This window comes from Cavia porcellus, unplaced genomic scaffold (genome assembly GCF_034190915.1).
Source record: "Cavia porcellus strain 051 isolate PalLab524CR breed Dunkin Hartley unplaced genomic scaffold, mCavPor4.1 scaffold_14, whole genome shotgun sequence".
Lineage (NCBI taxonomy): Eukaryota > Metazoa > Chordata > Mammalia > Rodentia > Caviidae > Cavia > Cavia porcellus.
Genome location: NW_026947497.1, coordinates 42175184 through 42201493, shown reverse-complemented (window position 1 = coordinate 42201493; position 26310 = coordinate 42175184). Strand labels below are relative to the sequence as shown.

General features: G+C 36.6%; 1 long non-coding RNA gene across 1 annotated transcript in view; it reads right to left on the bottom strand.

Moving 5' to 3' along the window:
* LOC134470359 (uncharacterized) overlaps positions 1-21482 on the bottom strand; it is a 212953-nt gene extending 191471 nt beyond the window's left edge. Inside the window, exon 1 of the long non-coding RNA XR_010039209.1 lies at positions 14044-21482. This is a non-coding gene — a long non-coding RNA (uncharacterized LOC134470359). The remainder of the gene's footprint in view (positions 1-14043) is intronic.
* Between the last annotated feature and the right edge of the window lie 4828 nt (positions 21483-26310).

Here is a 26310-nt window from a genome sequence, read left to right as displayed (position 1 = left end):
TATCAAAGGCATCTCTTGATAGTGCTGCTGTACTGTGGCAAAACAGGACACCTGGGGCACTTTCAAAATAGATGACTGTGGCAATTTTCCCTTTACATGTGACTGGTTTCCTTACGTAATATAAAGTTCTAATTTATAATTATTTTTCTCTACCCACAACTCCCCCTAACGCTTTAAGACAGAAAGGGCTTCAGTTTCCTGTATACAGTATGCAAGCTCTTCTAGATTTGTGGGTTTTGGGCTGATATGATCCAGTCCTAAAGGACACTGTCACAACTATGTTGGACTAGTAAGCGACATCCTCTGTCAGGAGAGTCTGAAATACACTTCCAGTAAAGGCCACCGTCACTGGCACCTACATCATCCCTTTATCCTCTCTCAGCTACTTTTACACACACTCCCCAGAGATTAAAGCCTCATTCACCAGCAGAAGAGTGGGACGGGGGCCAGTGGTTAGAGGTCTTTGAACAGGTGGTGGTCAGCAAGAATGAGACAAGAGCATTAATAGAACTCATCTTGGCTTTCTAAAGGAAGGCTGACACTATTCCTTCACCTTCTTCCCAGAGACAGACGTTATATAACCCAAGTCCTATCTTGCCAAGCCAGGGTACAGGCAGCAGACCCCAGAATTAGAACACACCACACAGATGAGCTATGTGACACGCACCTAGGAGAGCAAAGTGGGAATCTCAGTGATGAGAAAACAAACCCTGTTGCTCAGTAACACTGCGGCCATGTGCTGTACAGTAACACCGAGCCCAGGCCTTACAGCAAAACTCCAATTCCTCCTTCATGGTGTCATGCATACCAGAATGACAGGCCTGCGTGCCGTAGGCTTCTGAGTGAAAGAAGAGACTCCCATTGTAAATCGTGCTGTGGGCTTTCCTCGGACACAGTGGTAGCTGTGACAGGAGCTCAGGTACAGTTCTCACTGAGATGCAACTGCCTTGAGACTGATAGAGGTCCATTTGTCCTTTACTGATCCCTGCTACAGCGCTACAACTAGACACAGCATGTATTAACCCACTGATAATAGCATTATGGAATTATATGCACACAACTTTAATTGATAAAAGTTATATCACATTTACACTTAATTCTGTGGGAAATTATATAAGCAGTTGAGCTTTTAAGAACTCAGTTCCCTCCTAATGACACAATGTGCACACATATACACACACACACACACACACACACACACACACACACTCATGCACGCACACACACAGAAGTGATAAAAGGTGCATGGGTGTCACAAAAAGCCAAGCCTGCTTCTCCTCATTTGTTCTGCTATGAAAATATCTCAGACTTGTAAAAGCGGTATTTGTTTTCTGTAATTATCCTGACTCTCTTTGCTGACAAGTGAACTTCAAATATTTTTTAGATTCCTTTGAAAAGCATACATCATTCTTACTTCCTTGAAACCCAGGGGAGCTGATGACTCTCTAAGGAGATCTTAGGATCTATTTTACTTTCTTGATTCCTACCATTTGCTTTCAAAGTGTGACACTTTACCAGACTGCTAAAAGCATAACTACCAGCCTGGTGAGGTGGTGCACATCCATAGTCACTGCACTCTGGAGGCTGAGATGGTGGATTACAAATTGGAGCAAAGCTTGGGCCATTTAGTGATTCACATTCTGTCTCAAAATTAAAAAACAAAATGTCCGGAGGTGAAATTCACTATGAAGGTGGCACCACAAACCAAACAAAGCAAAACCATAGCTATCCATACTCGAACTCCAAATGAAAGAGAATGTTCTAATCTTGGTGATCAACCTCCACCACAATTACTTACTGTATACACGGTTGGCGGTTATTTTTTCTTGTGGTTCGAATCTGAAGTATCCCACATACTCCCATGTGAAAGATTTAGTCACTGGCCTCTGGTACTACAGGAATGGCAAATACTGAAGGAAATGGAACCCTAATGGAAGGAGTTACACTACTGGGATTCCTGACAGCGTGGCCTGGATGGATAGATTGGGACCTAGGACCCTCCCTTTCCCTCCCTTTTTTGCTTCCTGACTGTGGTGAGTTGCACACTTTGCTTGAGCACAGATTCGACTGCCATCTCAGAATCAGCAAGACCAACAGAATAAGGACCAAACCTCTGAAACTAAGTCTAATATCCTTTCCTCCTTAAATGCATTTTCCCTCTCTCCCTCTCAATCACTGTCTCTCTGCAATTAATTAATTAATTAAGAGACAGGGTCTCACTAAGTAATGCAGGATGGCCTTGAACTCACTTCTGTAGCCCAGGCTGGCCTCAAACTCAGGTGATCCTCCAGCCTTAGCTTCCCGAGTTGAGTGTCTCTTCTTTAAATTGTTTTTCTCGGGTATTTTTGTCACACTGACATAATGCTAACACAATTTATTTCCTTGAGTTTTATATATTTCTTACAGGAGCCCTATGGGATAGATAGTTTACAGATCAGACTACTGAAACTAAGAAAAATTAAAAGCCCTGTCCAGAAATACACAGTAAGAGACGGAGCGAAAGATGTGACGCAAAATAGTGACTCTTCCTCCTAATTCTTTCATCATGGGTTCCTTGAAGGGTCAAACCGTAAGCACTATATTCCACACAGCCTACGGCAAATACAGAACAGGGCAGTGAGTGTCCTCTTTCGTTTCCCGCACGGTATGCCCCTTGAGAGTGAGCCCAACGGAAGAGCTGTAAATTGCCTCTCAGATCCCCTTGTTAGAGCAAGGTTAAGAGGAAGAAGGCCATCACAGAACTGTAATTAAGATGAGCTGACTCCAAGCTCTCTCTGTGACATCTGCTGCTGGCACTCACATTCCCTGGCCCTTCGCTTGCGTGTTGGCACAGCACTGTGGCTATTGCTCGCAGGAGTCTTAATGAATGATTACATTCTGATGGGTTTCCAGCCCAGACATAATGCTGAATGTGCTTGGTCTCAATACCCAGTGGCTCTTCCATTAATGAGAAGATGATATTTGTATGTAGCCCAAGGTTCTTAATAGATGGAGTGTAAGATTCATTCACAAAGTCAGAAACCACCCAGTGGGGCTTATAGCACATGGACAGACCTCAAGGTGAGAGGTGCTCATTTGCAAGATTCTTTTGGCCCAATGTTGGGAGCCAAAACAAACAAAAACAAAACAAAAAGATTATGAAGCGTTCTTAGGAACCACAATTTACTTCATTCATTTAGCTTTCTATGATATATTATCACTAGGAATAAAATGTTTCCCATCTTGGGTTTTGTTGAGAAAATGGCAATATAGTCTGACATTAGAATCTTAATAAAAACTCAAATGGACAATGTATTATGTAGAAAACTGAGCTGTAAAATTATAGATGTCATTGTTTATAAGCAGCACAGGTGGAATGATGGGAAAAGCTAGTATTATATCTGTGTATCTTTAGGCAAGAAACTATTATCTTTCTATCTTTGTATGTGCATTGAAAATAATATTATTTTTTCAGAGGATTCCTGTGAAAGATAAATAAGGTAATCAGTCTGCGTGCATTTCCAGATCTTTACAGTTCTATGCAAAGACTAATATTTATTAATACAATAGAGAAGCATGTAATTATTTGGCTAGCATTATAACTTTTCAGTCTTACTTGGGGGAAGACAGAATAATCTGTTTTTTATAAATATTAATTCTTTCATAGCAAAAAATAGAAAAGCATTTCAGAAAAGATATTTTTCAAAACATTCTATTCTAAATGCTTGGCACTTCTCTCCTTGTTCTTTCTTATCAGTTATAAGCAATTTTTTCATTATGAATAACACATCCTTTTTTCTGTTTTTTTGAGACAGGGTCTCACTGTCAGTGCAGCCTGGCCTCGAATGCACTCTGCAGCCCAGGCCAGTTTTGAACTTCCAGTGATCCTTTTGCCTCCGCCTCCCAAGTGCTGGGTTTATAGGCTTGCACCACCTTGCCTGCCAAATAACACCTCCTTAATGAAAATTAGAAAAAATATAAAAAGATATGAAAAATTATCTGTAATACCACCCAGACCAAAACACTGTTAACAGCCATATTTATTTTAAAACATTTTTCTACATGTTTCTATTTGGACTGTGCTACTAATTGAATCATGTACAATAATTTTTATTTTATAGTTATAATTTTTCTTTTCCTTGTATCAGTAAATGGTCTTCAAATACTATGCACTCTCAACTATACTGTTTTATAACAAAAATTATTTCTCTACTCATGAGTATTTTATTTGTATTTTATTTTTATTCAAATAGTTATACAATCAATGTATCACAAATATAATTTTATTCCAATCTGCCTCTGAGAAGTAAAAACAGTTTGACTAATACCAAGCCTCTTAAAATCTATGACCTGTAGGGTGTGGTGGCACATGCCTGTAATCCCACCATTCAGGAGACTGAGGGAGAAGGATTGCTGCAAGGTCAGCCTGGGTGCAAAGTGTATTAGGTTAGTCTGAGCTGTTAGCAAGACCCTTTCTCAAAGAGAAAAAAATGAAGGAAGGAAGGAAGGAAGGAAAGAAAGAAGGAAGGATGGAAGGAAGAGAGACTATGACCAGCTTAATATTTTCATAAATTTTAATCTATTTACATTTCCATGAATCATGAAAGAATCCATCTCAATAAACGCTTTTTAACACTGGCTGTTCTATTTTCAAAAGTCTTTTGCTTACTTGATAGAGCCAGTGTCTTATTTTGATTTTGTATTATTTCTGATGATAGTGAAATTAAGTAATCATATTCTTAATTACATATGTAATCGACCAATCACAGTTTCAAATCCCTCACACTGACTGCAGTTTTCTAAAATATATTTATAGTTTTCAGTTTTCTAAAATATATTTATAGTTTTTAGTTTTCAAACACTCCTGCCTTCTCCAGTAGTGATACTATATTATGCTGTACAGCATAGAAGGACTTTTAAATATTTTAATCTTCATTACTGACATTACTATCTTTTCATTAAGATGACCCTTCCTAATGTTAAGCATTAAAAAGGCATTGAATGTTTTGGCTTCATCTAATACTTTGTCTTTATTTGTATTTGCTTAGACTTATTTACTTGTACTTTCAAATGTATATTTTAGGTAAGAAAATGATAAGCAGTAATCACACATTTGCCTCTCAGTTAAGTAACACAGTTAAGTAAAATATTTTTGGTTTAGCTAATATTTTGTTATCATTTGTCTTTCACTGCAGCATTTAACTAACATATACTTTTAATTTAGCTACTATGTGCTTATGCTTCTACATGTATTTTCAATTTGTTTTTTGAATACATTTGCTTGTTTGCGTTGTCCTATTTTTTTGATAAAGGTTTTCTTAGGGGTTTTGTTTTGTATTTTGAGGTTTATTTTCTTATTTAGGGTCTTGACTGTTTATTCACAAGTTTGAAAAGAATAAATTTTACATTTTTTCCTGAGGTAACTACTTTAAACAGTTTTGAAACTATACTAAGCCAGAAGAGTTAAATGAAAGTTAATTATTTCTTAATTACTATTGATAGAAAATAAAATATTTATTCTTCTGCCTTACTACTCTTAATTTCTAGATTTTATTTTATTTTAGGGTTTTACCCCTGTATTTTCCTTCTGTAATATTTTCTATACTAAAAGACATTTATTGTAAAGGAAAATCAAAGTTTATAACCCATGTAGTCCATTAAAAATTATTAAACTAACAATTTACTGTAATAATTTTTATAAATAATTTAGATTAATGGCCTTTTGCATCCATTACTTCCTTTTTCAAGAGTTGTAGGTTTTGATTCAGCTTGTGCTGTTACAACCCAAGCTTCCAAATTTTTTATTCAAGTTGCCTGGATTGCATATTTTGAATCCATGGTTATTATAGCTTTATGCTGTGATAAGTGAGCTGAGTGTAAAATTTTTTCAAGCTCTGCAATAAAAATAAGGAGGAGGAGAAGAGAACAAGAACAACAAGATTAAAAGAAAAGGGAAGACCTGGAAAAAAAAATAAACTTGTAATTTTGGCATTATTACTCAGGTTCTTTTCTAATGCCTTCTGTGTATTAACTCATTCAATCTTGGCAATAACCATATGACGTATATTTATCTGCTTGGAACTATTGATGAACATGAACAACAAAAAGGATCAGGATTTTGTCCGTACCTGAAGAACTAATATTCAGTAGAGCTGAGGTCTGAAAGCAGGCAGTCTAACTCCAGCCTCTGCACGACCTTCAGTGCTAACCTCTTCCTTTATGCCCTAGTACTTAATAGCAAATAAATTAAGACATAATCAATATCCTTTACTGAGAACGGGGAAACATACATTATCTTTCAAGGCGGGCGTGCTCTTCGTTTTTCTTGATGTTTATGTGATGCTGGACTTTCAAGGAATTACACAAAAATCAGTGTAGTATCGACATGAACTTCAGCGTGCATTCTAGATTTGAGGCTGAGATCATCCATTTTGCAAAAGGTAGTTTCCTTTTTCCTTTGATCATTGCTCTTGATTAATCCTTCTATCTTTATTTATAGAAGTCTGATTTTACATAAATCTCTTGGATGGGTTATTCCTGCCTTTCATACTTTTCTTTCTGAAATTTGAACAAACATATTTAATTGCATCAATTCACTTTCATTAGAGTCTGTCTCATCCTGTTTCTCTTTTCCCTTTTCCTACTAAACCATTAAGTTTTCCAATTGCATGTAATACTTCCACATCATAGATGATTAGATTTTTCTTTTTCTATAATTTCCCCTCTTTCCATTTCGTTCTCTTTCTTTTTTCTGTCTTCTTCAACAGTTTTTTTCCTTAAATCTGATAGATTTCTTCTACACAAGACAGTGTGTGTTCAATTAGTAGAATCTTAGACTCAAACAGTGACATGATAGAATTTTTATGGATTTTTGCTTAAATATTTCACATTTCAAAGGCCTCAGTTTCATGCAGAAGAAATAAGAAATAAGGTGAAATTACATTCACGGTATATTTGCATCATAAACCTTGAGATTTCTAAGTGTAGGGAAGCGGTGGGGGGATTGGAGCCATCCACAGTTAAAGAACTCCATGTCGGTATTTGCGTGAAGCTCTGCTTCCCTAGGTCTCTCAAAAGCTGCAGCTCTCTGGTGCCATATCACGTCCTGTTCATTAGCCTGCCCTCTTGCCTGGCAGCCAATCATGAAGATCTTCCTAGAGTACACTGAGTTCTGAGCTTAGTACTGGAAAGCCAAGGAGGAATACACTTTTCCTACTTTCACGCATTTGATTGGTGCAAAAACACCAAATCAGTGTGTTCCAGCGTAATGCAATAATTGACATGATATGTAAACATTGAATACTACAGTATTTCACAGGGTATATACAGTGATGGTGAACTTTTTAGAGCCTTCAGTAACAAACAGCCCACTGTGTCATGTGTGCTATGGGTATGCCCACATTGATATACATTACCAGGTTGCAATAAACTACTGTACTTGTAAGTGAAACTATCTTTGCAAAATGTGCCCGTTTTTTGTTGAAATGATCTTTAAACATATTGAGAAGTTTGTATTTTTTTAACATCATTACCTAATCATCAGTTTACTTTATTCTGGTTAAAATTTATCTGATTACCTCCTCTCTAAGACATCTCAGGACAAAGCCATACTAACCAACGTGTTCATTCTTTTCACATAATCCCAAGTCTGTGTCTCAGAAACACACCCCAACAGTTGCATGTAGTTAAGTTGGAAGTCCAGGCACAATGCGCTCAACTTGTTTTGCCTCACACATCAGTAAATTAATTTTCACAGTAACATGATGATCCCTAAACTGTATCTGAACCTACACACCATCTCCTGACAGTTTAAATGGACATTACAATTTATTTTGCTCAAATTATTTGAGAAATATGAATCCTAAAGAGAAAAGTAATTTCCTTATTTTATACACCTATGTACAAATACACAACTGCATACATTCACAAAATATATAAACACAAGTGTTCAATCTGATATGCATTAACATTGCATATGCACAGTTTATATAACAGACATTGCTACAGCTATATTTATATAGACATGTATGTCATGTCCGGTCGAAATTTGACAGTACACTGGTGGAACAAGCGTCTGCATGAGTCCCATTCATTATGAAAACCATTATCCCTCCGTGACAATAAGGGAAGGATCAGAAAACAAATCAGAGGAAAGGTTAAAAACTCAAAAGCTTGACAAATCACTGTGCGAAGAGATTCTTTTCTCAATTTGCTGATGGTCCTTCCTCTAGATTAATAGTAATCCAATACCATATGTTTAGTTCAACCCCTACAGCTTTTAGTGCATGTCTTTTTCAAACTCAGGCTGCTAGGTCAGCAGCTTCAGCTGCTTCTGGCAGTGTTTTGATTTTTCACAAGAATTGTTACTGTAACTCCAAATCTAACTGAGTTTCTTAGATAAACTTTAAGCTAAGAGCTTTTAGCCCTTCACCAGGGTATCAGACTGCCAAGGAAGCCCACATTGTTCATGTATATTTGTATTTGTTTAGAAAGATGATTAGCATATATAAATATCATCTGGTGGTTTATAGAGATGTTTAGACAACTGTCAATCTACTATATTTATATGTATGTATCCAAGTTAAAATTTTAGCATATTTAAATTTTTAATTTTTGTTAGTGTGTGTTTGCAGTACGTAATGATTATATTCACTGTAGGAAACTGGTACAGGTACATAATGCATAGATTTGTTTTTCCCCTTCTCTTCCTCTTTTTATTATGCCAGCATCAGATTCACATATTTATTTTACAAGTCCTTATGAAGTTAATGCAGATTGGCAACCAGACTAATAGGCAAAAAACAAAAATAAGATATAAAACACATTAGACAATTATACTAAATCAAGGTATACTTTAGATACCTCATCCGTGCTGGATTACAATCACTTTTCTTCTTAATTAACAGTATTAGTTTGAAGTTTAGGTTGTATTTCAACAAAAATGAAATCTCAAATGTCTAGAAAAATATTATTCTTTTTACATTTATCATAAATCAAAGCCTTTTTTTCTAGAAACTTTTTTAGCTTTAAAGGAAATTAAGCTATCACACAAGTACATGAGAGATAAAATGAAAAGCTAAAGGCTCTAATTTATAACAAATGTGACCAGTTCATTTTTAATAAACTGGAATCCATAAAATGTGGATCAAGTGAACATATAGAAAGACAATTATTCAGAATTTCCTGTGAGTTCTCATATACTCTCATTTAGAAGGAAAACTCATATCCAAATCTATTTGGACTCTTTAATCAGTATTTTTTTTTCCAAGTAAGGAAACATCACTCCTTGCCATTCTCTGAAAGGTTGTGAACTTGTTGATTTAAATCTTTTAGGACACAAGTGGGGAACAAAAGGTGTGGGCAACAACTTCAATGTTTTCACGGAATATTTACCTCAATATTACATGAGTAGACTAACTTGGAAAGACAGATATTTTCTGGGACATTTTTTGCCAGCTCCTGGGGTTTGGAAATGCTGCTGGGAGAAGTCCATGCCTTATATTATCTCTAATAATTCATTTAGGGAAAATGACCTTGTTGTGCAACTCTGTTTGGAACTGTTAATTAAAATTAACGAGGATCTTGCTGTTTTGCACTGGCTTGTTTCTTAGATCAAGCTAGTTTAATCTGGACTGGTCTGACGTCCTGCTTGGACAGAGTTGACATTCTGCCAAGAAGCCAGCAATAGGCTGGGGAAGGTTAAAAATCTGAACTGGCAAGTAGCAGAGTTCTGAAAGTTGAATTCAGGACATTAACAATGGAAAAGGGAACTGAAGCTAGAGGTAAATGCAAGAAAATTCTAAATTACCAGTGAATGCTAAAGAAAGCCCCACCCTCCACAGCAGAAACGCTTGTGTTTTTCTGTTATTAGTTAAGAGCTATGCAGAGATATCATAAAATTTTTAGTAATTAGCAAGAGTTTGCATTAAAAAATATATGCAGATGCAAGAAAGACAAATACTTAATGTCAAAGACCTGCATTAAATCTGCTCTCTGCCTACAGTACATCTTAAAATTATCTCTTATGGAGTCCTCATTTTGGAGCTTAGTAGCAGAAAATATCACTTTTAATCAGTACTTTCAGAACTGTGGATTTTTAACAGCTTACTGGACTTTCTAAAGACCTACAAATGAAATGGGAGTTATGCTTGGCATAAATACATACGGGGGGGGGGTGGGATGAACAAGGCCTATAACAGGAATCAAAAACTACTGCTCTGTTCAGATCGACACAGATAATTCACTTCTACACAAAGTAGTTTTGTTCTGTTGATATTTACAATATGTTAAGTAAAAACTTGAGAAACAGTCATCATAATTTCTGTACTACTTAATTACTGCACTACAGTCATGTTTTAATATATATTCCTTTCCTTATATTGCTTATAATCAGTCCCTCTGACTAATTAATGATAAAAGAAAAGGAATATTTTAAGATGTTAGTTTTCCCAAATCATGTTATATTGATTGAATAAAATTCCAGTCCTAACCTAGGGAAAATGTTTTTGAAGATAATCAAGCTGGCTGTAAATATATTAAAGGCAAAAGGCATTGAAATAGGAAAAGAAATTTGAAAAAAGAAGTATGAAATTACAGGAATAACATTATCTTATTTCCAGATTTTCTTCCATAAAGCTATAGCAGTTAAGAGAGTGGTATTGGAGAAACAATAGACATGTAGATCAATGGAACAAAATACAGTCCAGAAATAGACCCGTACATATGTGGTCAACTGACTTTCAATAAATGTGCAAAAACAAATCAATGGCAAAAGTGTAGTCTTTTCAACAAATGACACTGGAACAATTACCTTTCCATATTGTAATAAAAAGTGTCTTGGACTTTACTACGTAACCCCCACAGAAATTAACTCAAAATGAATTACATGCCTTTATGTAAAACAGTAAAACTTTCAGGAGAACTTGATGAACTCTAATTAGCAAAAGCTCACTTAGGCATACCACCCAAACCACAGACTATAAAAATGGAAAAGAAAGAAAGAGAATGGATCCCAGAAAATGATGCTCCTGAATTTTCTAAAGGTCTACAAGTGAAATGTGAATTATGCTTGGCATATATGCATAAAGAGGCACAAAAACTAGCAAGACCTATGACAAGAATCAAAAACTACTGGTCTGTTGAGATCAACACAGATAATTCACTTCTGCTAGCTCCTAGTTAAGATAATAAAAAGACTAGCCATGTATTAGAAAACACTTGTAGTACACATACATGATTTATTAAAAAGTACAAATTATAAAATGTCTTTCAAAATTCATTAATAAGGAAGCAATCCAATAAAACAAATGGGCATATAGTTAAAACAGAAGATACACACATTACAAATAAGTATACAAGACATATTCAACATCATTTATCATCAAACAAACACATAAAAACTATCATAATTGTGGCTAAAGCCCTATGAGAATTCCTAACTTTTTGAAGTGCTGGTAAGAATGTGAAAAACTTCTATAAGTTATTGGTGAGGATGTAAAACAGTACTGAATTTCAAATACAGTTTGGCAATTTCTTAAAAAGGTAAGCATATACTTAATGTCAGTTATCTTATGTCTAGGTAGTTATCCAAGTGAAATGAAAACATATTTATAGAAAGCCTCTGTGCAAGTGCTTAAAGTAGCTTTCTTCGTAATTATCAAAAATTGGAAACAACCCAAATGTCCCTCAACTGGGGAATAAAAATGAACAAACCGTGGTTCAGCCACGTGATGAAATATTACTCAGTAAATGAAAGGCACAAACTATACATTCTTATAACAGCTTGGGTGATTTGCAAACCAGTATGTGAAAAAAAGAAACGAGACTCAAAAGGCGATATATGTGGCTTGTTTCCATTTGCTTGACTTTTCTACAAAGGCAGAATTATAGGGAAACAAAGCAACTCTAGTGATGTTGAGAAGCTGAGAGTGGGGAAGGGGTTTACTGTAAAGGATCATGAAAGGGTTAGGGACCCAGTGAACTGCTCCATAGATTGCTGAAGTTACATGGCTGTACATGTTTGCAAAAGCTTACACCACAAAAAGTAAGTGGCAGGGGCAATGAAGGGTTGGGGAAATACTACAGAAAAGGTAGCAGACAGAGTGCAAATTTAGAGTGAAGAAGAGTGGAGTATAATTGAGCTAGGAGTGTGCACAACACTGGCCAGGTTAGTAATCCTGTATCAGCCACTTGTGATCTTGCATATATTTGAGGTCTTGGGCAAGTTGCTCGACCTCCCTATGGCTCCATATCTTGTATGAAATACACAGGCACAGCATCCATTTCACGGGTAGTTGTGTGACTGTGAGAAAATGCACGTGCTTTCTCTTACAACAGACCCTGACACTCAGTGAACACAGTCAATGCTAGCTAGAGCAGATGCTCTGGTATCCTGGGTCCTTGACCCAATTCTAATTCCAGTCCCAGATGGAATGGACCAGATTTGTGTGCTGCCAACTCAGAACAGGCTAGCACTGTGGTCATTTCAAGTCTGTGCTTCTGATCTTTCTATAGTGGCCTGGGTTCTGAGAAAACTACTTAGCTGGCTGAAAATGCAACCCATGTATATTTCTGTATTAAGACCCCAAGACATTCCTCAGCAAATGATGGATAAGAACTAGTTTCCTGTTCTTTGAGAGAAGAACTGTGGAGCATCTAACCAAATAGAGGATCCAATGACACCCATGGGAATGCACCTTCTAGTATCTCTTCCTCTCCAATAGCGTACTCCTGACTCCCCTGTAGCTTCCTAATGTCACCTCTCAAAGAAACTGTTTATTCCAATGTCCCACTTCAGGATCTGCCTTCAAGAGAACCCAAAACAAAAAAATAGCTACTACCAGAAACTTGCACTTCAAAACCTGAAGCAACAACCTAATTAAATGTCCATTCCTCATATTTTCAACTGATCATCTCTTCAGCAAGCATTGGTAATTTCCAAAAGTACCAGTCTCTTTATACCTCGGTATTCTGTAATCTCAATCAGGTGTGGGGTACAGAATTTACAGACGGAGATCCCATTCTGCTCCTGTCACTTTGCATTACAATTATGTTCCACTCTTGTGTTCTTTTTCTTTTGCTAATAGGAAACCTCTAGTTGAAAATGGAGGACACCCCTCTTCCCAAGCCCAATTTTTCTCCATTCAAAGTACTACTGCACCACTGAGCTACTCTGTAAAGTGCGCTGGGTTGAGGCCTTGGGCTCCAAACATATTCACTCTCTGTGCTCTCAGGGGACCTCTTTCACCCCGACAAAATAAGAACATAGGGTGCACTCAAGTCAAAAGGCGAAACACAGACAGAGCAATACCCTGCCCCATCCCAAGAGATTAATGCTTCAAGGTTCTTAAAATATCTCCTTTTGCTACTTCCTGTCACCCCAACTCCCATTCATAGCTGTGTGGAAAAAAAAAGCTCATAACTATTTTCAAAAACTGCTTATACTATCAAAGAAAACTTAACCCCACACTGTGTAGCAAATAAGCCCCATTGTAACAAGATTTAACAAACACAGAGGCAGTCTTGAAATATTGTTGTATCTGTTAAAATGAGATTATTATCTATATATGGCACTTCACATCTGGTTATGATACCAGACAGCGCTTAAGATGGTTTTATAGCTTACACTTGTGCCATCTAATAGAAGTTTTCGTGGTGATGGAAAGTTTCTATATCTGTGCTGGCTACTGAGCACTTTAAATCTCTACGACCTAAATCATCACTTGCCTTCCATAAACAGGGCCCATCTGCTGGTCATCTGAAGCAAGAAAATCTCAGTCATCTTTGATTCCTCCTCTAATCTAAATGCAATTAAAAAAAAAAAACTTCATAGCAAATAAAGTATCAAATCCTCTTTCCTTTCCTATAATCACCACTTTATCCCTTTTCCTAGACAAATGCAACTCAGTTCCTGGTTAGTCTCACTATTTTGCCTCCGTCCAGCTCACCCTGCTGTGTTCTCATCCAAACTTGCAGATTACTGCTTTCTAATCACTCCCTTTATTCGTAGTCTTCAATGATCTGCATGGCTGACACTGTTAAACAAACTCCACAGCTTTTACTCACCAGCTTCATTCTCAAGCCCCACCTTCTCCACCAGGACTTCTTTCCTAAATGCTCTCCTTCCATTTAGACCATGCAGGGTTCCTACTTCTGAGTTTTTGTTACCTAGCAGCTCTCCAGCTCCCTGTCCAAGAATTCCCTCTCCTCCGCAGGCTATCACATGGCTCTTTTGGTACTCGGCGCCTTCTGATTTTAAAGAACTAATATTGTCCACATCACTCATCACTTGAGGCAGTTCTTGTGAGGTGACCATGTGTAAGGAGAGTCAGAATACAGAGCATTTGAACAGTGCCTAGGATGTGGTAGCTGTTATTAGCAAGATTAATCTTATTATTGTTACTGCTCGAAGGACAGTAATATCCTCACATAAAGTATTCAAATCGGTATGCTCTCAGTAAATACCTTATAAAGTGATTTCCATGAACAGATGCCTTACAAAGCTATTCACAGAAGCATAGAATAGAGTTATGGGGGACTTAACTAATTATTATGAGTTTGGAAAAATATCCTTTGCATGGAAAATTCTTTTATGAAGATCTTTATACAGTTTGTGTATACATCAAGATTATAATATATTTAGTCTCTTCTCAGGGATAACAGCCCTCCTCCTACCCATCTGTCATGTCAGGTTGCACTGAGAAAATGCTAATTTACCTTTTTGATATACCATTTGACAATCTCTGGTTTCAGATATCACACGCAAGGTTGCACATCAGTGAATTAAATTTGAATCCATATTGTCAAGTGCATATTTAGAATAAAATTATGTTGTATCTTTCATAAAAAATCTTAAAAGTAAAGTTGTATATCAAATGAGTGTGTGCATGTAACTCAAATGCAGGAGATAAAAACAAGGTAGAGGAAGACATTATTATCTTATTGGCTATGAAATTACTGAAACAACTCAGTTGATTTATGAAAGAAGATCTAAGCAGCTTCAGTTGAACTTTGGCAGTACAGGATCTGAATTCCTATTGCATTAATTCATTAAATAAAACAGTCTTCTTTTCATTCTAATTTTCTCAGCTATCCACGTTAAATATGCTGAAAGCTAAACATAAGCAATAAAGTTGTCATGTTTTTGATCAGCCACACCTCAGTAATAATTAACCTCTACTGAGAGAAGTATTTCTTCCCTCAAAATGATTTTACCAATGCAAAAGAATCAGGATGCAATAAAAATCCTACAACCTAGTATTCAGTGTAAAAATAGAAATGAACAACTAACAAGTTAGTTCAACACAAAGGAAAAATATCCTGTTTAATTTCATAGGATAAATATGTTTTATATTTGACAGTTATCTTGAAGACTCTTGTAAGTCTGCAGAGCAAATTTATTGAGATCAGAAGCATTGGAGGGCTTTTAAATTTTGAATTGAAAGTATCAATATTTCATCATTTTAAATTCAGGAAATATTAACATGATTTCCAGTCTCTAAAGCCAAAAGACCACCTGGGGAAAGATTCAAATGGAAGCTTTCTAAGGTGCTACAGTGGAGACAGTTTCATTTTTCTGAGGGAAAGCCCATGAACAGCCTCAGTCCTTCACTGATTCATTGACTGATTGATTGATTGATTGATAGACAAAAAGGTAGAAACAAAATTCTGATTAGCAGGATTCCCTACAACCTGGCACCATGTAAACAAAGGTCACCTTGATTCAAGCTCACATTTTCGAGCCCCTTAACATTTGTATCACCAAGTAAGAGCAGTTGAGCACAATACTATAAAACAGCTGGCTGCAGCAGGCGGCAAAAGGACACAATAGTATCCCCAGGGAAACAAACATTGTCCACGAAGTGCTTGGGGGGAGGTTTTCTTCCCTGGGTGCATTTTATGCAAAGCTTTGAAACTGTTTCTCCACCTGCAGATAAATTACCTCTCTCCCATTTCTTCCTAACTCAGAAGCTTCAAACCTGTTTCTCATAATTCCCCTATGTATCTACATTGACCTTTTCTCCTCTCAGGACAGCATCCAAAACTTACCATAGCTTTGTTTTTCTAAAGGCATTGCATTCTATTTATCTAAATTAGTATAAATAGCTAGAGCTGTTGTTTTTCTGTTTTGCATTGTTCATAAAGTTACACAATTACAAATAGTCAGCTCCAGTTCTGTTTTTTCCATTAGGTTACTTTTTAGACAGGATTTGGAGAAGCATGAGGCTTCTCAGAAAAGCATATATCCTACTATAGCAGGAAAATATTTATATTCTATTTTAGAATTTGTCAAGAAAATATTTCATCCTTACCCTGAAAACCATATTGCTTATGCTTTAATATAGTATGCATGGATTTTTTTCCCTAGATTACTCTGCAGGTATTTACAAATCTCACCTCTATTCTCCAGAACCTGTTTTGGCTCTGGACTGTGAAGACATCTTCAGTATATATGTCAGGCTATTCATGAATCCACTTAAGTGGCACAGAATGCTTATCAAAAGGGAGCACATCAAATATATTCCCCAAAATATTATTTGATATTAGTTGTTTAAGTCACCAAGGTACTTTATTCCACCCATAATCTGTGATTTACAACACTCTACCCTCTCTAATTACGGCTCTGTGACTCATCTCTCCTATTTCATCACACAAGACTCCTTGAAAAAGATAAAAGGGTTTTGTTCACCTGTCATCTAGCTTTTCACTGCCTGCTCTTCACTTATGCTGGTCTCTGTCCTGTGGACTTTGGTATTCTAGTCACCTGCCTGCTGTCTCGCTGACATATTTGGGAAAGTATTTTTGGCAAATCACTGTATACTGAGCTTGCCCTTCTCTTTCACATAGGCTATGTACTTTAGCACTTTCCTCTTGGCTGAACTCTTCCATCTGTTTAATAAGCAATTAATTTTATTCTTGGAAAAATAGGCATCAGTGGTAGTTTCACATATCAGTTTTTAATACATGGGAGAATGTCTTGGTCCAATTCAAGTGGTAGTTCTCTAGTCTTCTTACTCTTTTTATTTGCATTGTTCAGATCAAGCAATCCCTTTTATTACACTAGAGAAATACAGCAGGTATATTAGGAATGTGAGCTTTAAAGCCAAGATTTGGGGTTCACATCCTCTTCCACAATTTAGTTGCCATGTAGCCAAATTACTTGATCTTTCGGGGCCTCAGTTTTCTTAGAATAGTGGGATACTGCAGGAGTAAAGATGCAGGAACTGCTTATGACATTGCCTAGTATGCAGCAAGGAGACAGAAGTTTCCAAAGCTATCGCTCTTATCATCTTCCCATTAACACTGGGTTCACCATGTGCCATTCCTCAGTGTTCTTATACCAGGTATTTGGGTATTGAGACTGTGATAGTTCATTGATTATGTCAACTTAAGAAGTTTAGTTAAGAGAAGTTTAAATCAGCTCAGCAATTCCATACCCCACGGTGTAGAGGACCCCGCTCTGTATAGTGTCAAAGGGAAACAAGGATGGATCTGCTCTGCTTCTTCATGGAGCTCCAGTCTTTAACCTTAGATGTCATCTCCTGGCTTCCACTGCAGACTCACCAGCCTCCTGGGCGGACTCGCACGGCACACTGCAGTGAGCTCCAGACCTTAGATGGAAACCTTTGGCTGTCGGTGTGCAGATACCCTATGCACGCTTCCTCATCCAACTCTGGATAACCATGGTAAGCCTGTCTTGTAAATTCTTATACATTTGTGTATCTTGTTACATCTGTTTCTCTAGTTAACACTGACTGATATAGAGACATAAAGGTATAGCTTTGGAGTTTCACATGCCAGAATGTAACAAGTACAAGTTAATATCTACACACACACACACACACACACACACACACACACACACACATGGCAAGAATATTTCACAAACCCGGAATTTAAGAGTACAAAGATAAAAGATGTTGTGATTCTGATTCAAAGTTTGTAATCTGGCAGGGAAAACATACAAAGAAAACATTATCACTTTAGAGCTAAAAATAAATTTGGCAAGGTTTCATGGAGCATTTGGGAAGGACAGATCTATGAATCCTGATTATGATCCTGTTTGTCAGAGAAACCCTCCAGAGCAAGGGTGCTTAACCCAAAAACTTAAGAGAGGGTAGCAATTAGTAAAAGTGTGAGTGAGAAATTTTCTAGCAAAGTGAATAACAGGGGTGAAGGTTCTAACCCTAATAACACGCAGATAATAATTCTTTTCATGTGCTCCTCTCTCGCTCCCTTGGAGGAAGAGCCTCAGATTTGCCTAGTGAGTGCTCTGCTATGCTCCCAGTTCCCAGACAAGAGTGAATACAGTGGTTTACAGTAGGAGCTCTACAAATATTTATAGAATGAGTTAATAAATTTTATCAGCTCTGTTATGTTCTGCTTATAGCTTCCAGCTAAGATTTCTGGTTAGATTAACCTGATAATTAAATTTGAAGATTTGCCTGTGGCATCATTTGTTTGCGTCAAGGATGTATTACACAAATAATAGTAAATGTCATCCTTGTGTCCATATCAAAAGTTATGCCAGCTGGGCATGGTGGCACACACCTGTAATCCCAGCTCTTAGAAGGCTAAGGCAGGAGGATCACTGTGAGTTCAAGGCCAGTCTGCCCTGCAGAGCAAGATTCTGTCTCAAGAAAGTAAAACTAACAAACAAAAAACACACTATGTCTTGCTCTACAGTGCCTTTTAGAGGCAAAGAGACAATGAAGGTTATTGTGTTAAGAAAAATGATGTAACTATTTCTTCTTTTTCCATAAGCTCTATGACCTGCCATAAATATTCAGTGACACATGGAGATGTGCCATTGGATATGTCCACATGCTTGTTTATGTATATTTAGCACCCCATCTCAATTGTCTTTTCCTCCTAGTCATGGAAATTCAATAAAAAGCCCCCTAAAGTCTTAAATGCTAGTAGGAAGCAAATTCATTCTGTGTGAGGTTGAATAAGGCTACAATTTCAGCTTTAGGATCAAGGCTAAAATTTAACCAGGGCTCCTTAGAGAGTGTTAAAGCCCTGCCGAGGAAGCACAGGGATACATGAAGTGGAGCAAACCTAACAAATGTGAAGCCCAGAGGAACTGAGTTCTAGGAATCCAAATGATGTAAGCACTAAAGGAAACTGTGAGCCGACATACTTATTCCCTGTATCTCTTTGCTTTGCCTTTCAGAAATCTTTCTCTTCTTATTGCCCAAATCACCGTACCCCCAGGTTGCTCCCACTTTGGATTTTTCCTCTTTGGCAGCATCACACATTTTTAGTCTGCCTCTTTCTCCTCATTCAGAAGCTTAGCTAAATTGAAGGTTTCATTTCTATGTATTTGAGTCATGAAATGCCCAGTAAATATTACGGAGTTGAAAACCCAATGCATCCACTTGTTTGCTCTGTGATCCTGAGCAAGTTACATGAGCACCCTGATTTTTGTCAGTTAACAATGTATTTTTTAAAGGTAAAATAAAAAAGCCTCAGCTATTAACACATTGGGCGAATGTAGTAAATTAATCTTAATTGGAGAGTTAATGATTAAAGTACTCAATGAATCCTTCCAGAAAACTCACAGTTTCAAAGACAAGAGTCCAAAAGTGGAAAACAAAGGACATTCTCTGACATTAGTAAGATAAAACTGAAATTGATGACTTTTTTTAAAAATAACTTCAGCTTACATCATGTGGACAACTGTCTTTTCTGCTTCTCGTGGGGTAAGGCATATAAAAGGTATTTAAAAAACAGAAGCTGCTAGATAACCAAATCCTTTCAGATCAATTACTTGGCAACAAACTGGACCAGATCTAAAAATATTTCTTAATTTTTGAGTCCATGAAATTGACCACTGCCTTATATATTTCACTGTTCAGTGGTCTTCTGAGAAAATGTAGATACTTCTGAGAGTGTCACTACTTCTCATGAATCCTGAAATGCACTCTGTTCCTCAGTTTTACATCACTGAGATAAGGTCACATTCTACAGTTTACTTCAATTAAATATCCACTTTCTTCTTTCTTCATGGTACGTCACCAAAATCACTAATACGTAACAAACAGAATTCCAGACAATGAATAATCAGTAATTCCTAACAAAAAGTCAGATAGCAAGCACACCAAGCAATGGACTGGAATGATCTGTTCCTCTTTGTAGATGTGTAGTGCTTGAGTGTTAACTTTAAGAATGTTGTACAAGACAGACGGGAACAAGGTACACATGTAAAAAGGAATTTGGTTCAAGCCACTGAAAGCCCAATGCTAAATCTACAACAATAGGTGAGGGATATTCAACCTTTAGAAAGAGTTGACATCCTAAAGGTTTTTGTTTCTTGCGTATTTTTAAATAGCCAAAAATGGGTATCACGTTTAAAAACAAAGCAAATACATATTTCTCTTACTTGGAGACCTGTTTACATGGTCTGAAATAATTTATATTCCCTAGGTCATCACAATGCCTGTGCATTATCTTGAAATCACAAATATTTATGCAAAAATGTGCAATGTATTACAGCTCCTCTCAGTAATAGCCAAACTATACAGTCTACCCAAGAGGTTTTGAAAATCATTTTAGAAAGAAGAAAGAAAAAGAAAGAATGAAAAGAAATTGTTAATGGAAGTTTAGTACATTTATATTCAATCCCATTAATCTTCCATTATGAAAACATAGCCATGGAATTTTACTTTGGTGAAATTAACGCTCCTAAATTGCACCATGATTGCCGCTGACATTCATGTGCTCTCTTTCTCTAAAAGAGTATTTGTTTTCAAAAGACTCAAATATCCTTATTGCCTGGATATGTTTTGGTTGCAAATTTTTTATCTTAAAAATTTCAGATTTGTAGCTCAATTTCACATTTTTCCCAGTCAGACCACACTCAAATCTAGACACTCAAATCCACCATGGTCTCGATCTTCATGAGAAATGTCACATCAGACAGCCCTGTTGTGCCACAAATTCTCAAATTTAAAGTTTCAGAAATAAGTAAGAATAGAAGAGCATGCCCTATTTCTGCATCTACTAATACAAGATTCAGTATAACTCTTGTATTGATTTAAACATTTTCTTTGTGAAAGCAAATATTTGGCAAAGAAGATATTCTTTTGTGAAATAAAACAAGACTAGGGCAAGAGATATCTATGCAAACTTGAAAAGCAAAATAGAACCCTACAAATATTAAAACAAAGAGAGTGTTTTCTCTCTTTTTTCCATACGACAGACCATAGACAACAAACACAAAGTTAACAAAAGTCAATTTTAGATCAAGAAATGGTGGAAACACAATCCAAATATACATCATAGGATGGATGGATAATGAAAGATGGTATATCCATATAATGAAGTATTATGCAGTGAAAATGAATGCAGTACAGATACATGATGCAACATGGATGGCTCTTGAAAAGATAATGGAATGAATTGTATCCAGTAGACCATATATGTATGATTTGATTCATTTGAAATGTCCAGAATAGGTAAATCCATCAAGACCTGCAGTTGGTTGTTTACTGCCTTGGGGCGGGAGGAAGTAGCAAATGAAGAATTACTGTTAATTAGAGATGGGGTTTTCTTTGGGGTGAGGAAAACACGCTAAAAATTAGATTGTGGTAACAGCTTCCCAATTTGGAATACATTCAAAGTCATTCAATTTTGTGCTTTAAATGTGTGAATCGTATCGCATGTGAATTACATGTGTAAAGTACTCTATTTCCAAGAAGCAGTAATAGCACATAGGCAAAATAATTTTTCCTTCTACAGTGGTAAAACATTTTTCTAAGCTGAGATATAAAAGCTTTGCTACAAGTGCTGAAAAGTGTAAAAGGTTTTCCATAGCAGAAATTTACTGTGGAGAATTCAGGAAAGAAGTAATTATGCAATTCTATTAGCTGTGTTTAAACAAGTGATTCTATTAACCAGGAAACAGTTATCAGAGGCCTGATAGGATTGCTAAACAAGATGAAGGGAATCCAATTAAATTTGAATAGCAGATAGTGAAGATTTTTAGTATAAATGTACCCAAATATTATGCAAATATTAAATATAAACACACTATAGAACAATGGACATATATTAAAATTATGTACTACGTATCTGAAAATCAGATTTATCTGGATGCCTTGTGGTATCTGTGGTTCTCATAAGAAGTCATTTAGGTCTGTGATAATTTGCTTGTTTTTTAGTGATATTCAGTTATTTGCTACAAAGAGGTTAGAACAGTAGAAAACAGACTTGAGCAAGTCTAAGCGAGATGGGTCAAAGCTGTTCCAGCCCCTAAATTCTCTGGGTGTCCATTGAATGCTTTACAAGCTGAATGTTGTACAGAGCACTGGAGATGCATTAGGTTGGAAGGCAGCCTCCCAGCTGAGAGTGGGGTAAAGACTCACAGGCACAGGGGGAAATGCAGTCACGGTGAGAGAGAAGGCACAGAAAGATGGGAAGGAAAAGGCAAAGTCGGAAAATCCCAAGAGATAGGAGAGGTGAGCCAGACTCCCAGATGGACAAGAGCACAGCTATGGCAAAGAAACAAAGTGTCCTCAGAAAAGAATACAGCAACTGAATTCTACAGCAACAGAATTCCGGAGGGAGAATTTTAAGGAAAAATAAAACACACAAAACAAAACAGGGAAGCTGGGTTTTTTTTCTTTTAGTGCACTTCATTTTTAGAGCACTTTTAGATACAGAAACTGGAGGCAAAAGTCCAGGGAGTCCTGCACACCCCTGCCACATCCAAGTGTGGCCTCAACCACCATCACTTCTGCGCGTCAGGGCCGCATCTGTTGTATTTTGTGAGCACATATCATAATACCCTAGCTCTAGAGTTTACATTGATATCTCTCTTACTGTTGTATATTCTGTGGCTCTGAATAAATTTATGTCATGTATCCAATATTATATATCATAGAGTGTTTTCTCTGCTCAAAAGTCCTCCATGCTACCTCTATTCATCCTTCACTCCTCTCTTCCCTTAATTTCTGATTTTCTCTTTCTTTTTTTCTTTCTTTCATTCTTTTTAGTATCACAGATTGAAACAAGGTCCTTCACACATCCCTGCCCCACAAAATTTTAAAAATATTTTCCCCTGAATTACAAGGTCTCATTAAATTGCTGAGTTGCCCTGGCTTCAGTGGGAACTTTTAATCCTCCTGCCTCTGCCGCTCAGAGTGCTGGTGTACAAATGTGGGCTACTGATTTTTTTTACTGTCTCCATAGATTTGTTTTTTCTTAAATGTCATATAGTATACAGTAGAGTATAACAGTATAGGTTTTTTAGACTGTCACTTAGTAATACAGTCATACTTTGGTACATGACTGCTTTGAAACTGGTCAAATTTGGCACTTGACACATTTGGTGTAAACATTGTTGCTTGTTTGGTACTGGATATTCAAACTAGAATTTGTTTGTGTCAACTACCTCCTGACTCACTACTTTTTCCAGTCAAAACAATTTGTTTGGTACTTGGTTTTGGTACTTGTTACACTTCCTAGAGATTTAATGAGTACCAAGGTATCATTGTATGCAAAAAAAATTAAGATTTGTCCATATAATTCCATGGCTTTCTATCTCATTTCTTTTTAGGGCTGAATAATATTTCATTAACTGGATATATCTTTGGAAGGTGTCCTCATTTGTCAAGAACCTCAAGGCTTTGCTTAGTCTGCCCATTACGTATCTTGTTCTGCTGACAGAGAATGGTTAGCAGTATTGAATATTCAAGAAGAAATGAAATAAAAACTTTGATGTACCCATTAATTTAGAAATAAAGACAACGATAGAGTTGAAAAGTTTAAGTAGAAAGATGGATCAGAATCCAGACTGAAATTAGTTGTAGACTAAACTAGAAATGGATTGGGGTGAAAGAATATGGACAATGAATACTTGCACCATTTGAGAATTTCGGTTCTTTGAGCCAGGGGTACAGCTCAGCAGCACAGCGCCTGTCTGGAAAGCACAAGGTCCTGAGTTCAATTCCTTATACAAAAAAAAAAGGGTCTAGAATTTTGGGTCTAGAACAAATAGAACTCAGTGTAAAGGCTGGTCTGAAACATGAGCTTAAAGCTCTTATTATTTTTGTGCTTTCAGCCCTTTTAACTGATAGTTCTTATTCATAGATTGATAGCAGTATAATTGACAAATAAAATTGTCTATATTTAAGATATTCAGCACACTTCAATATACTTTGTGAAATGATTACCATAACCAAACTAATTAGCACACGTATCACCCTTGCATAAATACATTTTTTTGCAATTAACATTAAATCTATAGCAAATTTCAAATATATAAAACAGTAGTATCCATTGTGACATACTTCAAATTAAGTCTCCAGATCTTACTTAACCTGTATAATGAAATCCTGTACCTTTTGTATCCCAGTTCTTGGAAATTGCCATTCTAGTCTCTGCTTTTATGAGTTCAACTTTTCTAGATTCCACATAGAAACAAGATGGTGTTGTATGTGTCCTTCTGTGCCTGGCTCACTTCATCTAGTATAATGTCCTCCAGGTTTGTCCAGGCAGTCACAGACGATAGGACTTTCTTTCTTTAAGGCTGAATAATATTTCATTGACTCTGTGTGTGTCTGTCTGTGTGTGTGTCTCTCTGTGTGTGTGTGTGTGTGTGTGTGTGTGTGTGTTTGCATGTGTGTACCACATTTTCTCTATCCACTCACCTATCAATGACTGCTTAGGTTTATGCCATAAAATTGGGAATAATGCTAAAGTGAGCAACAGAGAAAGCTATCTCCTCAACATATCAATTTCATTTCCTTCGGACACATATTCAGTAGTAGGATTTCTTATGTGTATAGTAGTTCTGTTTTCAATTTTTTGAAACGCATTCATACCATGTTCCATAATGATAATTTACTTTCCCACCAACAGTATGCAAGAGTTACCTTGTATCTATGCACTTGCCAATATTGACCTTTTTTTCTTTTTGTCAGCAGTCATTCTAACATATGTGAGGTGCCTCATCAGTGTAGCTTTCACTCACATTTCCCTGGTGATGAGGGATGTTGAGAATGCTTTCAAATAACTATTATCTATTTGTATGTCTTCTTTTGGGCAATGGCTGTTGAGGAACTTTCTCTAATTTTTAATGAGATCATTTGGATTTTTCACTATTGAATGATTGAGCTCTTAAGAGAGTTTTTAATGTCATAGATGAGCATCTTTCCGTGCTGATGCAGGGGTATTGATGTCTGTAGAAAGAAGTAGAAGATGGTCCAGAGATAGGTGACAGCTCAGCCTCTGAGAAGGTGGTCTCCTCCTACTTTGTCAGAGGAATAAAGAAGGCAGGATGGAATTTCTGACAAACCTGTCAACTTCCTGGCAGAAATCTGCAAGCATTTAGGGCTAATGGCTTCATATTCTTATGAAATGCAAGGAAAAATAATTGCCTGAGGATAAAAAGAAAAATGGAACAGTAAGAAGTTCAAGGTGGATGGGGAAGAAATGGGTTGCTGGAAAGAAAAGAGAAGTTGACCAGGAGCCCCGTGTGTCTGGGAAGGAGGACTGAGGGACAGTGTTATGATGTAATTCTTTCCTTTGAGTAAGTATTCATTGAGTCACAGGGAATCACTTTTATGCTCATGTATATGCCAATGATAGAAATGTCTTGATAAAATATTTGACTTTCTTATAGATGCAAACATAAGAAGTTCTATCTAGAAAAGAGTAAGCTTTTCTTCACAATAAAAATCTAGGAAATTCGGTTGCTGGCATCCCACTGTTTATAAACATAGAGAATCAGGTTCAATTTACTAATCATCTACAATCCCATTATCCATGGTTAGATGCTAGAGGCATTGGGTGAATAATCTAAAACAGCAGATATTCCACAATGATTTAAATTAGCTTTTGAAAGATTCAAATTAGCTTTTGAAAACATAATTATTTACATTAAATTTGGATTCCCCATTTGCCTCACTTAAGAAAACATTAAAACTAACTTTCTCTTTGAAAATATTCAGTGGTTTCAGGGAATAGAAAATGAATATTCTTTGCATAGAGAATCAGCGAATAGCAGTTTGCATCAAATGATAAAATGAATCTCCTTGATTATATGGAGACAAATTTCAAACAGGGCTATTTTCCCCAATTATGGAATAATTAATGAGTAAAAATATCTCCCAATCTTCAGAACCATTCTTATCCTGGGCTAAATCTGACAGACTCAATGAATTCCTTCCAACATTCACACTTACCTGAATTAGTTCTCAGTAAAATATTCAACTTGTATACTATAGAACCAGGACATCTGGCCAACGCTGGTATAACTATACTATTCTCACATCCTTCATCCATTCACTTAACCAGTTTGTTCAATCTCAGTAATCACAAGTATAT